The sequence below is a fragment of the Triturus cristatus genome, chromosome 5_2, assembly GCF_964204655.1.
Source record: "Triturus cristatus chromosome 5_2, aTriCri1.1, whole genome shotgun sequence".
NCBI classification, from domain to species: Eukaryota; Metazoa; Chordata; class Amphibia; order Caudata; family Salamandridae; genus Triturus; species Triturus cristatus.
This window is the reverse complement of record NC_140588.1, coordinates 907,317,727-907,332,202: the sequence shown is the minus strand read 5'-3', so window position 1 is coordinate 907,332,202 and position 14,476 is coordinate 907,317,727. Positions and strand designations below refer to the sequence as shown.

Here is a 14,476-nt window from a genome sequence, read left to right as displayed (position 1 = left end):
CAATACTCTGTTAACTTGAGTGCCTGCTTCCCACTCCCTTGCGAGCAGCGTCAAATGTTTTCTGATGTTTGTGTACTACCACAGATGCCTTTAGTATACTACTATTGTTGTACTGGTGATGCACACAAAGCATGCTATATTTGTAGTGACTCTCCTAGCCCATACATCTAGTGAGAGGGAGAGAGACTTTTAATAAACACAAACCGTCATGGTTAAAGTCAGACCTAATTATTAAATAAAGTCTTAACAGTGCACCCATGTCCTTGCATTAAGTGCAGATATAAGACTTGTATGAATTCACAAGACTTTACACAAGTAGGCCAAGAAATACTACTCCTAAGAAAGATTTGTTAACTGCATTTCAGCATGAGCAAATATCCAGGTGTAGATTTGCTCATGCGAAAATCTGCATGTTTGCAAGTTCACTTTCCATCCAACCACTTTTTTTCCAACCCAGGAAGAAATTTTATGTCTGCCATTGTCCGGAGTAAATTTTCAACCTTTCTCAGTATGGGAAGATAGAGGAGAATTGGTGAAAACCCTTAAGACATGCAAGTTAGTAGGTTGCACAGACTCAAAGGGGCTTTCCAACCCTGGAACTGTTGCCTCCCATTACCTTGAGCCCCAGATCTGCAGAAACGTGGCAACATAAGGGAATTGCTAGTATTCAAACCTTACTATGGAAGGAGCTCTGGCATAATCAGAGAAGCTATTTTAGAGCTCTTAGATGTAATGAGATTGCGGCCATAATTTGTCGCCGCATTACATGGCACAAAAGGGACAGGTGGATTTCGTTACAGGACAAGTAGATTTATGAAGCACCCTGCTCCATGGACAAGGAGATATTTTATTGAACTCCACACCCCTGAGCAGAGAAGTGTTAAGTCGAAGAGCCAGATCCTGAGGTCCTTCCTGAATTGAGGCAGTGTCTTTTATTGCGTGAGATGTAGGGGCAGGGTGTTCCAGGTGTTCGCAACGAGGTAGAAGGATCTTCCTCCAGCCGAGGTCTTGCAAATCCGTGGGAAGGTAGCCAGGGTCAGATGGGCGGAGTGGATAGGTCTGGCCGGTGTGTAGAAGGAGAGGCGGTGGTTGAGATATGCAGGTCTGGTGTTGAGGAGGGCTTTGTACGCATGTGTGAGTAGCTAGAAGGTAAATCTTTTGTTGATCGGGAGCCAGTTGAGGTCTCTCAGGTGACCGGTGATCTGGCTGCTGCAGGGTATGTTCAGGATGAGTCTGGCTGAGGCATTCTGGATGTGATGCAGTTTCTTTAGGGGTTTTTGGGTCGTGCAGGTTTATAGTGTGTTGCCGTAGTAGAGTCTGCTGCTGCCGAGCACATGGGTGACTATCTACCTGGACATGGTGGGCATCCACGTGAAAACCTTCCGAAGCAGGCAGAGCGTGTGGAAGCAGGACAACGAAATGGCGCCGATCTGGCGGTTCATTGACAGCGAGGAGTCCAGGATGATGCAGGTTTCATGCGTGGCCCGTGGGAGGTTGGTGGAGTTGGGGGGGCCACCAGGAGTCGTCCCAGGAGAAGGGGGTTGGAGTCCAGGATGATGACTTCAGTCTTGTACGAGTTGAGCTAGAGGCAGCTGTCTTTCAATACAGGTGGTGACTGCCTTCATCCTGTTGTGGAAGTTGCTCTTGGCAGCTGTGAGTACGTCTGTGAGGAAAAGAATCAGCTGGGTGTCGTCGGCGTAGGAGACTATTTTGAGTCCGTGGCTTATGACGATGGCTGCAGGCAGGGCCATGTAGATGTTGAAGAGGGTGGGGCTCAGGAAGGAGCCCTGAAGCACTCTGCATCTGATCTCTGTGGACTTTGAGTAGAACGTTGGAAGGCTGACTGTGTTCAGTCAGTGAGGAAGGAGCGAATCCAATCTAGGGCTTTGTCGTGAATGCCGGCGTCATGGAGTCTTGCGCAGAGGGTGCGGTGGGAGACGGTGTCGAAGGCGACCAAGAGGCCCATGAGGATGAGGGTTGCAGTTTCGCCTTAGTTGAGGAGAGTGCAGATGTTGTCTGTAGTGGAGAGGAGTGCAGTCAGATTTTTTTTTCTCTACTTCCATTTGAAACCTTCTGGCATCCTTAAAGAATCAAACTAAAGTTTAGTAGGTTAGCAATGAAAGATACTGGAATAGTAAACTATTAGCTAATAGCTTCCTATTCAACATCCACCATTTTGGTGAGATTCACTACCTCTTCTGGGTCCTGCATTCTTTCCTTTACACCAGAGGTCTGTGCTTTTCCCCCTAATTCCTTTCTTTAAGTCCTAGAAGTTTCTGTGCCTGCACGGGCTGTAGGCCGTGGCATTGTAGGGTGTAGTGCAACAGCGGACCGCCTGGTTTTGTGCTCGCTTCAAAGAACCTTTCGCAATGGATGCAGTCTGATGTCTGCTAAATATTAGATACCAGCCATTGTTTTATTGCACTGGTTATGTTTGGTTTAAATCTTGTGTGGATCTTTGAGGGCCTCCTCAAAATATATATATTTTTTAATATATTTTCCTCACCTCATGTACAAACAGTCAATGAAGATGAACCCATAATTCCTGATTTGATATAAAGTTTGGATGTTAAGAGTACCATTTTTTTCAAAAGTAGTTCATATGGTCTAAGTTGTGCACACCAGTTTTACTTCGTTCAACTGAATTCAGTAACTATTTTGGCGTGTTATATTTTAGAAATTTCAATTCTGAGGGGTGTTTTTCCTAAGCGGAGATCTTAGTGCTTTTGATCCTCTGGGTTGGTGTTAGGCTGAACAGCACTGTCTCTTCTTAGGGAGGCAGGTGTCCACCAGATTCCAAAGATTTGTTTTATGCATGTCCTTGTGTTTATAAGAGGGGAGGGGGGGTAAAAGTAATACATTTTATAGGTGTGATGAAACTCTGAGGGTATGACGTTTTGGTTACCTGGTGACATTTTCCACTTCTAAATGTTTTCAGACCTGTGTAACTTTGGTTCTACAAGGTAATCATCTTTTGAGCTCCCTACTCAAAGAATCATTCTCAACAGTTCCTGCTTTCTCAGAACCCACCACAAAATCCAAGAAAATGGTGTACAAGGCACAGTACTCATAACGGCTTTAGGTTTTGGAGCCACAACTAGCAGCAAGGTTTGTTCTTGTACTCTTGATAATACCATGGTTGCTAGTAATGAAACATTTTGTGCTACTCCAAGTAAGCTTTTGGCTACAGGTATAATACGTAAACTATGTTTTTTTCCTTAGCACAGAAACAATCCCAACTATGGAGATCCATGATTAACAAACAGGCAGATATTTTCATAATGACCTGATTTGCACATTTGCTGAAAAATTGTGTTCTTTTAAGTGTATCATCCTGTATTTTGCACAGAAAAACCCATGTTCTTCCAGCTTTTCTTAAATTTGTATACTCGACCATTCATACAGATGACTGAAAAACAAATCCGAAGATTTTGCCAAAAAGAGGCAATACAAGGGTGAAGCTCTTACATTTCACACAAGTCCCACTAGAGACACCCGAAACTCTATGGTCACTTCCCACCTTCGCCTGAAAACATTTTTCGAAAAACAAACACAAAAACAACTAACCAGAGCAAAAGACAGCAGTAAAATGCGCAGTATGTGACTCTTTACAAAATGCATATAGAAAAGAACTATAATTATTGAAAATTATTTTTGCTTAAAAGTATCTGAATATCACGAAGACCTGTGCAAAAACCACAAAAAACACACACAGCAAAATGTGGAATAAGTAGGTGGTGAGAGGGAAACAGTCTAAATAAAGCTTAATTTCAAGAAACAGATGGCAAATACACAGGAAAGAAATTGAATGGAAGCTCGTGACATATGGAGAGGATGAAAACATTAAAAGAGATTACAAAAAAAAAGTGTTTGAACCATGGCGGACTCCTGTGAAAGAGGACTAAATTACTTGGGCATGGCTGAGAGGTGAATATTGCTCTTTAAGAGTGTTTTACTCCGGTTTTGGAGGTAAAGAGCAACAGCAGACTTTCGCATTAGCAAAATATACATATAATTAATCTAATTGGGAATCATTTACATGGTCACGTCTATCCTGAAAACGTGATGCAATTGGGACTATTAAGGACACATCTATTTGAGATCAAGGCTTCCTGACTGACTGGTGGGAAAGATAAAGCCAGAGCGAAACATGGCTGCGGCGAGGACTTTCTTCACATCCCTGCAACAACTGGTTCTGTATCTAGTCTAGTTGACGAAAAAGGACAACAAAATTGTCCCAATAAAGTCAGTGTCCCTAAAACACACATTGAGATTCGCTTTCCAATCGTAAAGGCAAGGCTGTCTAGCTATAAATGGAAGTTATGAAGGAAATGTGGCTACATCTTCAAGTACAGTTAAACATATCTGACTATGAGAAAATACATCAAGTGGTGATGTGATACCCCAAAGCATAAGAAATGTAACTGTTCGCTATTTATCATCAGCCTAAAATATCACATCAGAGTCTTGTTCTGGTGGTATAAACCAAAATAGCCAAGACACGAGTTTTAAGTTAGCTGAACCATAAGACGCCTTCGAAAAACAGTATTTATGTTTTTCTTTTTGTAATTCTATTACTTTTTCTCCCCCCTCCAAATCTTTTTCAAAATCTATTTACAGAAACATAACTGATTTAATATTTTTTTAAATCACAGTACAATAATAAAAGAAAAAACACTTACAATTTCAGAACCACAGAAGGACATTATTTTGAGCTAAAAACAGAGAGCTTGATAAACATGTAACTACTAGAACTACAAGGGGATGGGGGAGACTTGGGAATAACGAGGAGGGGAGGCCTTTAAGTAGTGGCATGCACATATACAGACAGATATACAATGTATACAACATATGTATAAATAGCAAAAGGCCTGTCTGCTCACCTATGAAACTGCAAAAGTGTCCTGGAGAGCAAGGCTGAATGCGATGATCAGTTCCACAGGCATCGAACGGCTGTCTGAGAGATAAGAGCAAGCTGACGCATTCTGGCTAGGATTCGGAAAAGAATTCACGTAGAAAAATAATGTGACTGCATTTGTATGCAATAAACATCAATTGACCAGAACAGTTATAACGTCAAAATTATTACAGTTTCTGATTAAATATCTGGACAGGCAGGGCACCCAAGATGCAAGCCTTGCATATATCATACCAGTGTAGGATGTCACCTTATGCTGTTAGTATTGGCACTGTTAATTCAATACACCCACGTTTGCAAGATATATGTCGGATCTCTTGCCCAGCTGTGCTATGTGGAATCATCCAACTTGCAATGTTCACCCTTTTGGAGACACTGAATTAGATTTTCCCAATACACCCAATTCAGTGTGCTGTGGTGGTTTTGATCCTCATTCATCGCTTTAGACGGCACACTCCAAATCTGTATCTCGATCGCATTGGTATGCAGGTGTACTGAAATCTGCTATGTAACTAGTTATATCAGACCATAGGCTTTTCATTCCATTTTGTTTTTTTCTTAACAGTTTTGTCCAATAAGGTGAATATGATCATTATCAGATGGCTGATTTGGTGGTGACATTTATTTTAAGTTAGAAACTTCTAGTTTGCGTCCACTGAGGTATGTGAATTATATAACGTACATTGTTGTTGTTTCAGGAGTTCCCTTCAAGTCATCCTTGACAAATTTTGCAACTCATGATGCAAAGCAAGCTCCAGTAATCATTTCCATGTTATTTAAAAATTATCATCGAAAGTGAATTCTTGGGAGGATGAACTTGAAGAATATTTGGATAATGTTGTCGGGAATTGCCCGAGCATGTGTCCTTGTCCCACTGGATGTCAAACGATTCTGAAGTTTCACATTTCATTTATTCCCAATTGTTAGATTACCATGTACATACTTTGATGACAACCCCTAAGTAAGGGTGACCATGAATTAAAAAAGGTACACGTTTAAAGTCAAATGATGAGCACAACAATGGCATTTAAAGAAAGCACTTCTCACCCAATTCATTGGTCGCGTGTTCAATTTAAGTGACAACTGTTACGTTTTGGGGGTTCTTCCAAAATGAGTATTGCTCATAAAAAAGTCAAATGTCAATACAGACATTTGCCACTAGCCCCCGATCTGAGGACTGAATTCCTAACGCACACAACTTAACCATAGAAGAAAAAAATTGACCTCTGTGGTGATCAAGTAACAAAATCTACATGTCAGGGTGCACAAATGTAATAAATTATAGGACTGGATTACTGAAACAGCAGCAGCCACAAACTTTCCCTTTAATTATCTACATGAAAGGTGAAAAGTAATTTGAACACCAAATCTATTAACAATATCATTTTGCAGTTTCAAAACCCTTAGGTCAGCTTTCTAACACAATTGGGTCAAATAGCAACAATTGGCAAAGCAAATATGCAGCTTCTTTACAAAATTCTTTTCTAAGCTCATAGAGCAAAAGCAATTTTAACGACTATTGTACCAACAGATTTTTGAGAAATCTGTGGAGGAAAGAAGGGAATATATCAGATGCTGGGTCTGGTTACATATTTGGTCAGCCCAATTACCCACTGTTTTATTACACAATCATAAGAATGTAATTTAAATCCTTTCACAGCTAACTGAATTTGCTCATCAAGTTAACATAAAGGTTATACTTAGCCAGTTCACAACAACTTCCCTTGGTTGAAGAAGTACCAGGCAGACAACACGCTTTTCTAGTCTTCTCAAGTCTTACATCAAACATGCATGGATGATAGTTGCTCCAATCCAATTGAATAATGCATCCATGTAACCACCATCTCATTCATTGAAAAGATTGCATTTTTGTCACGCTAACACCAAGTCTAACGCACAGGAAGGATGCCGTTGCCCAGCTGCAAAGTCAAATATTCTTGAAAGAGCAGAATTACAGCACCAATGGAAACAGCCCACAGATCCATGGCGTCCTCGTCACAGACCATATCATGTTTCTGTCACGCATGGTGCAACCATCAAAATGATATACATGTCTTACATCAGAAGTTTCAAATGGATGGCTTGCATTTCACCTTTCTGATATGTCTGAATAAGCCACAAAGAAGATGCAGAAAAACAATGGAACTCCGAAAGCAGAAAAATAACCTCTCACGGCCTCTGTTACTCTTATTTTTCATTAGACTTCACAACGAGAAGAGGGTTCCTTTTTATTGTAACATTGCCAAATTACCCCTCAACTGTGCAGCTGAATGACCGAATGCTAATTAAAATTGAAATCTCAAAGGAGGCATGTGTACAACCTATCCAGCAGAGGCAACATTCCTGTACTTACCAGATTCCATACTACGCAAACAGTCCTACAGCTTCCCTAAACAGGGAATTCAGCAAAGAACAAAGGCCCCCACGTAACCACAATAATTTCACTCCGCTCTTGCACCTTGCATATTAGGATATTATGTACCTCTTGGGCAATCTCCATGTGTCTGGACAGACTTGCCCACTTGTATCTTAAAGGGTATGGAAAAAACAACGCAAACGTCATAGAAGCAGAGTCTACTCGTAAAAGGTTCAACCATGAAGAGAGAATTTTTTTTTAGGTCCTCTGTATCTCTAGCCAATAGACAGACAAGTAAAAGTGGACGTGGCGTGATCAAAGGCACAGTTTAGTAATCTGGGCTAGTTAAGAAAGTCAGTTAAATGAAAATTAACATGACATCTGAAAAAAAATCAAAGGTATAGTGATATTACTTTTTTCTAATTGCAACAAATCGAGACAGCGTTTGAGGAGGCCATGAGCACCAGAAAGCATCTCCAGATTATCCATGTTCTGGGGGCTTTATCGGATGTAGATTAAACATCCAGCAACAGAAAACCCAAAACATATTTAAATATTAAAGATGAAAACAGAGACACAGTTAATTAAGTGCACTTCCTATTCCACCTTCAACAGGAGTTCGCAATTTCGCAGTTATATGTAACAGTCAACACGCTGATTAAGATGTAGCGACTGAAATTATAAATATTCAGATAGTTACATCAGTTTGTTAGGTACTTTACATTATACAACCAACTAATGTCAGGCAAGTTATAATTGAAATGGTTGGTATTAAACATGTACTTCTGAAGGATCCCCATGGATTAAATGGATTGCCAAGGCACAGCCGTAACCGCTCCGGAAACTGAAATAGGAATGCCACCAGCAGAGACATAATTTCGAACTAGTTTGTCAGGCAGCCAATGAATGATAGATAGTATCGTGGAGGAAAGCAAATGGATTCTTACTGTATACAGCACAAAACCTCTGCACTCCAGAAAGAGTAACACCCGGGAAATTTGAAAATGTGTTCATAACATATTGCGACATACAGAAAACCAACTCAAAGAAGCAGCCATGTAGATCAACAGTAAATGCAAATAGGAATGAACAATGAGCAGACTCCACTTGTTCCCTGTGCCAGCAATCATTTTGGAACATTGGGCAACCCCAGTAAGTGCACAGCTTTTGCAAGGAAAAACCTTGATAATAAATTCATGTACATGACTTATTGCTGCTTTTTGTATTGAGGCCAGCAGTTTTAGGCCACACATTGGACCCGAAAATAAGATGGTCCCCAACAAGGTAGGCAATATACCGATTAAGGAGCAGTAATCTTTTCAACAGTCAAGCACAATAAAACAGATATGAGAAAACTGAAAAATAAGCACTACTCACAACATGACATACCAAATTCTGAGAAGCACCCAGAGATGGGCAATAAACTGGCAGGATACAGAGAGCACCAGCCTAATGACATTGCATTCAGCAGAGATTTTCAAAGACGGCTGGGTGGATACAATGAAACAAGCAGACGCTGCAAGAAACACAGACACCTTTATCAATGGGATGAACCCATCCATGGGATAAACCCACAGTTCGGTGCGGGCATAAATACAGACCTGCCTGCAGTAGTATATGCTACGTACCTACATACAGTAACACTGTAAAAATGTCCTCTGTACTCTTCTGTATGAAGTTTCTATATATTATTCTATGAAACAATTAGAAAATCGCTGGAATACCAATGGCAGAATGTGTGCAATACAAATGCCAATGACATAATGTAACATTGTAGAACTAAACACACTACAGTGCCTTTGGAAGTGTTCTCAGTCGGGGTTTATTATGCATAGATGTTAGAACTGAGAGTAACAAATAAAGTCACCATAACGGATTGCGCCTGCTGCAGCCAAAGTGAGATCCTTGACAACAGGCACAGCAGCTCAATGTTGGAAAAAAAGAGCATTAAAATAAATAGGGCTCCCTGTTTTCCGTTTTTACAGTTAAATACAGACAGAAAACAATGTGTTTTCTGTCTGCATTTATTTTTAAAAGTGAATAAATACAGAAAATTGTCCTTTTAAGTGACTCTGTGCTGTCTTTTATGAATATAGGCCAGCAGCTGAGCAGATCATGGGAAATTAAAAAAAAAGGATGACATTTCTCTAAATAACGGCATATGTCAACATACATTTATGGTATAATGCTAGTATTTACCATTGGATGTATTGTTATGTCATATTTGTCAGCTTAAATAGCTAAAACATGACAGACATCAAAGTATGAGTGCGCGCCCATCAGTTAAATAAATATGGAAATATACAGTTTTACAACTTCATGGATACCTAAAACACAAAATAAATATGGATAAATACAGATAAAATGGCCCAAAAATAGATATGGATAAATACAGACGGACATGGCATAAAAATAAATACCATAAAACCGGGAGCCCTAATTATAAACCACCTTTCAAAAGAAACACAACTTGGATCCAGATGACATTACTATCATCCCAGTCCTTGAGAAAATTAGAGGACAACGCTCCTATTTTCTTGAAAACAATAATATTCTGGACACTTGCCAATTTAGGTTCTGCTCTACAATGGGGACTCTACCCGCCAGTGATACATTTAATCAGAATATCCTGATAAACTGATTTAAAGGCAAGACGTACAGGCACAATCCTTGAGTGATTCAAATGCTTCCCAGAAGGCAGAACCTAGGAGGTAAACATAAATGGCTTTGTCACAGGAGTCTGCTTCCATTCAGTGTCTCTCACAGGGCTCTTTGCTAGTTTCAATAATTATATATATTAATGACGTTTTCACTTTTAGAAGCGGATATTGTTTGACTGCACATGGCTTCGGCCTATGCAGATGACACTCTGCTTCCCTTCCGTCTCGACCAGAAAGTTGCATAACTACTGTCAAGCTGATCAAATGTAGATGGTGCAAAACGGTTTAAAGCTCAAAGCAATTGAGACTGAAATTCGTTTTTAGTCCAGAATACAGAGCATTGTGACAACCGGTGTAATAGTTTAAGTGCTCTCCCTTCTAGAAAGGTAAAATCTCTGGGGGTCTTACTGGGCAAGGATTTATTGACGCACTCTCAAATCAATTTATGTTCACAGTGCAGGCTACAATAATCTGCATACGCTTAGATGAGCAATACTATTATTGCCTCTAACAGTATGTGGCTATGATCTCAGCCTCTGCTACTTAGAAGCCAGACTATTTTAATAGTCTTTCAGCTATTTAAAGATTCATTAAGCTGCTATTCAAACAATCACGTATTCCTATACATTAATATATTCCTATGTATTACAGTAATGCTGCTTTACACATATGACAAAGTGGGCATCTATACTTAGAGGTCGTTTCTTACTGATTTTAGGCATTCATTAGCTTGCTAAATTTATTGGGTCTAGTAGCACCAGAAGCCATGTTATTTAAGATTGTACATTTGCACATTCTGCATAGCATAACCTTACTTTCAAACCTAGCAACTGGAAGCAGGATTTTAGTACACTAAGGAGCTCAGTACTGTAGACCTGAATACCTCACACTTCCTCAGAGAGAAGATCCTACCACAGGCTCATTAGATTTCTTTTGCTTAAAGTAGCAAGTTTCTGGCACGTGATTAGGTTCCATAGACATTTGAGAGGCCACCTGCATAAACGGTCCTCAATTTTATGTATTTTAGCATTATACACTGATACTTAGAGGTAGAGCCTTTGTCAGCAACAATCCTCGTCAAATTATTTTGCTGTGCTGTTTGCAGGACAAAATAAACCCAACTGCTGCCAAAGCAAACAGCGAGGCAAAGATATTGTTTCTCTTATTTTATCATTTTTTTTTTTAAGTATTCAAACCAACAAAATAACTTAAATAAAGGAGTTATAACAAAGAAAAAATATATCATAATGTGCTGAAAACAGGAAGATTGTTATTTTAACATTTCACATCCACATATACATTTTATCAACACACTGGAAAGAATTCAGATATCAGGAATAAATATAGGTTGGCAACACCACTGTTTCACAAAACCTGAAAGAAAGCCTTCACCACGACTCAGGTCTCACTATATTATTACTGTCCTCCCAGATTATTCAGAAGGGTTCACATGCAATTACAAACTTCCTACAGAAGCAAATTCATTTGTCTAAAACTATTATAAAATGAGTTACAAATGATGAACTTCAATCATAAATTACCTTCAGAGGTCTTATAACAAAGTTGAGACAAATTGTGTGTTTCCATTGAAACCAAATTAAACGAAATTTACAAGGATCTGTGCAAACAGAAACACTATATATCAACAAGTGTAAACTGAAAGATATACAAGCTAACAAAAATAGATGTTTCATAAATTCAGGGAAAGTATTTGTTAATTTTAAAAACGTTGCAATAGTCCCAACACAAATATTTAAGGAGAAGACAGGTGAAATTAAAGGAAACTAATTCCATTTCTCACAAAAGCTAGTTTTAAAATAATAAACTTGATTAGAATGTCTTAATTCTTTTAGAACTTCACGGAGATAAATCTTCAGACTGCCGGCTTTTCTGCAGTATGTAACACCGATTCCACTCATGTTCTTCAAAAATTAATTTGCAACTGTATAGACTTATTTACAGTGTTCCTCAATGACAAAACCTGTCCAATTGACAATTTGTTCAATGAGTAAACATTTTATAAGTCACAGATCTTAGCGCTTATACGATCAAATTATTCCTTAATGAACAATCACTGACCTTCATACAGGTTAATGAAAAAGTTTCAAAAAAATGGAGCATACTGCTTAACAATTTAGGCAAGAGAATGCCTCCTACGGTAATCATTGTGCAAATATGAACAGAAGATATGGAGTGAAACCAAAGGCCACCAAAAATAATTAGTCAATGTGCATGAAAACATGGGCATAAGTTAATTGTCAACATAAAAATTCAGATAGACGCACATTACCGTTGGGAGTCGGAGCCAGTGAGTGAACTACAAAAAGGTATAATAAGCCCAAGTGATACAAGTTTTAAGATTGTGTCGATTCATTACAAAAATCTCCTCTTTCCTTCGCATTTTCTTAGCAACAATTATTTCAAGGGCAGCTATCCAGCCCTATTTTTATGTTAATTCTAGATGCCACCTTTGTAAGAGGGAGCAAGTGTACAGCTGTCTATTTACTATCAGCAGGACATTTTGGTTACAGGAATTCAGAGAAAATAAAATGTGTCCTAATGTCAGAAACTAAGGTGTATCAAATTGTGACTGACACAAAACCGAACCTCTCTGCTCAAAGGTCTGACCTAATGCTGGGACTTTTCAAAGATGAAGATGGCACCCAATATATGTCCGTGTTTCCTTATCAACAAGGTCTGCAAGCTATAAACAGAAATTTAAGACAAATTGCTTACTTCCAAGATACATCCAGTAGTATACCAGGGCTATGTTAGTTTTCTTTTAGACAGACTATTTGCTAATAACAGTTATACAGCATGCCAACCTGGGATTCAGTTGTTAAGGCAGAGAGGGTCCAGAGGACTAACCATCTTAAATCACACTTGAAGATGCAATTCCAAACTATGTAATAGTCTACGTTTGATCCTGCACTTATCTTCAATCACTTCTTCAATTAGTGAATACCACCCTTTTCCCTTTAAAGAGAGGTACACATCAAGGTTACCCTCAGTATAATTAATTTTCTGTACAGCACCAGCACAGCTAATAGCATTTATTTGATGTATTAACCAACACTAGGATATCAAATCAAATCAGTCTCCCTTTTGACTGGGATAGATCTGCCGACAAGTGACTAGACCAGTTTTATCTCAAAGCTGCTAACAGCTCCAGTGGCAGCCATTATAAAGCAAAGTCACTCAGAAGAACCCTGTCTGCTAGAGTGCATACACACTAAAGGTCCTCAACTTAATGACAGTAGTCTTCAAAGAGACCTAAAACTGAAGAGTGGTAGAGCCAGATGTCAACAGTATTTCAGGCGAATAAGAGTTTTGGATACAATGCAGGAATCGCCATTATCACTGAACAGAACAGCATGCATGTCAACAGACCAGATTCAGGCGCGAGACTCCAAATTCTTTAAGCCAACAAAAATGACTGACTTTTGGCTGTCTTGTGCCTGAAATTGCTTCTGCTTCAATAGAAGTCAATGAGGTAAATACATTCTCCCTATTATTGTAAAAACATTTTTTTAAATCTCTCACTTTTCTCTTCTAAAACGTTGGCATGTATGGAATACTAAATAGGGAAGGCCAGTATTTGAATGGGAAGATAAAATTAGGGTGTCCACTATCCACTTCTATCTATACGATAATGGGAATGCTAACACAAACCGCAGTTTTGATTTAGGTGGATTTTCACTATGCCATAGGAGGAATGGAATGTTTACTTGAAGAATTGTTTTCAAACAAGCATTGGTAAATGTAATAACGTTCACCTATGTGATTAAGAATACTTTTTTTCTTTTTGTTTTAACTTGGTGAGCAGTTGTGCAATGTAAGATACTGAAACCCCGTAAAAGTGTTATGACTTGTTTATTGAGAAAAGCACTATATTGTGCAGACATCAATTTTGGTTAACATTTAAGCATCTTATAGAGAGGCGTCCCCTTGTCTCAGGTCTAATCTCACTTGTCACCACTCCCTGTAATGAAGTGTGCAATTATTGTGCTGCTACAGATTTCTTTTTTACCTATTTTAAATTAAACTATTCAAGTCTTTCATGACAACTATTTTAATATTTTTTAAAGCAGTATTTTCTGTGCTAGACTGCCTGTTTTCCAAAGGGTCATAAAACGTTCTAAATAAGGGAAATTAAGGTCAGTAGCAACAGGCACAGGAAGCAATATCAGAAAAGAGGAGGATGGTTAATACAAGCAACCAAACCCAGCCACCCGAGTATTTCAGTTCTGCCCTGGGCAAAAGGACAAATAGGTGAACTGTTTGCTGGGAGAAGAATGAAAGCAAGTAGAATAATGAGTTGAGCTGTGAAATGGAGACAGTGAAAGAATGGGCACGCAGTAACAATGTAAATGGTTGGGACAGGCAAAAGGGACACAAACAGTAAATATGTGGGTAAAAGAAATGGAGAAAAGCGGACAGTAGGTCTATTCTCGAATAGCTCGGTCGGTCCTAGAGGTTTTATTGTTTGCATTCTGTTACTTGCAGTCCTCTTTCAAGGACGAATTCAGAACGACACATACC

At 39.1% G+C, this 14,476-nt stretch overlaps 1 protein-coding gene across 12 annotated transcripts in view; it reads right to left on the bottom strand.

Moving 5' to 3' along the window:
• LOC146829409 (transcriptional regulator Kaiso-like) overlaps nt 1-14,476 on the bottom strand; it is a 326,544-nt gene that overhangs the window by 232,234 nt on the left and 79,834 nt on the right. For 3 of the 12 annotated variants that reach the window (XM_085608093.1, XM_085608084.1, XM_085608088.1), the window contains exon 2: nt 4,884-4,957. The exons of 7 other annotated variants lie outside the window; for them this stretch is intronic. The gene's annotated coding sequence lies outside the window, so the exon portion shown is untranslated. Of the gene's footprint in view, nt 1-4,883; nt 4,990-14,476 lie in introns of all 12 variants that reach the window. 2 more of the 12 variants (XM_085608085.1, XM_085608090.1) reach the window with 1 other exon arrangement.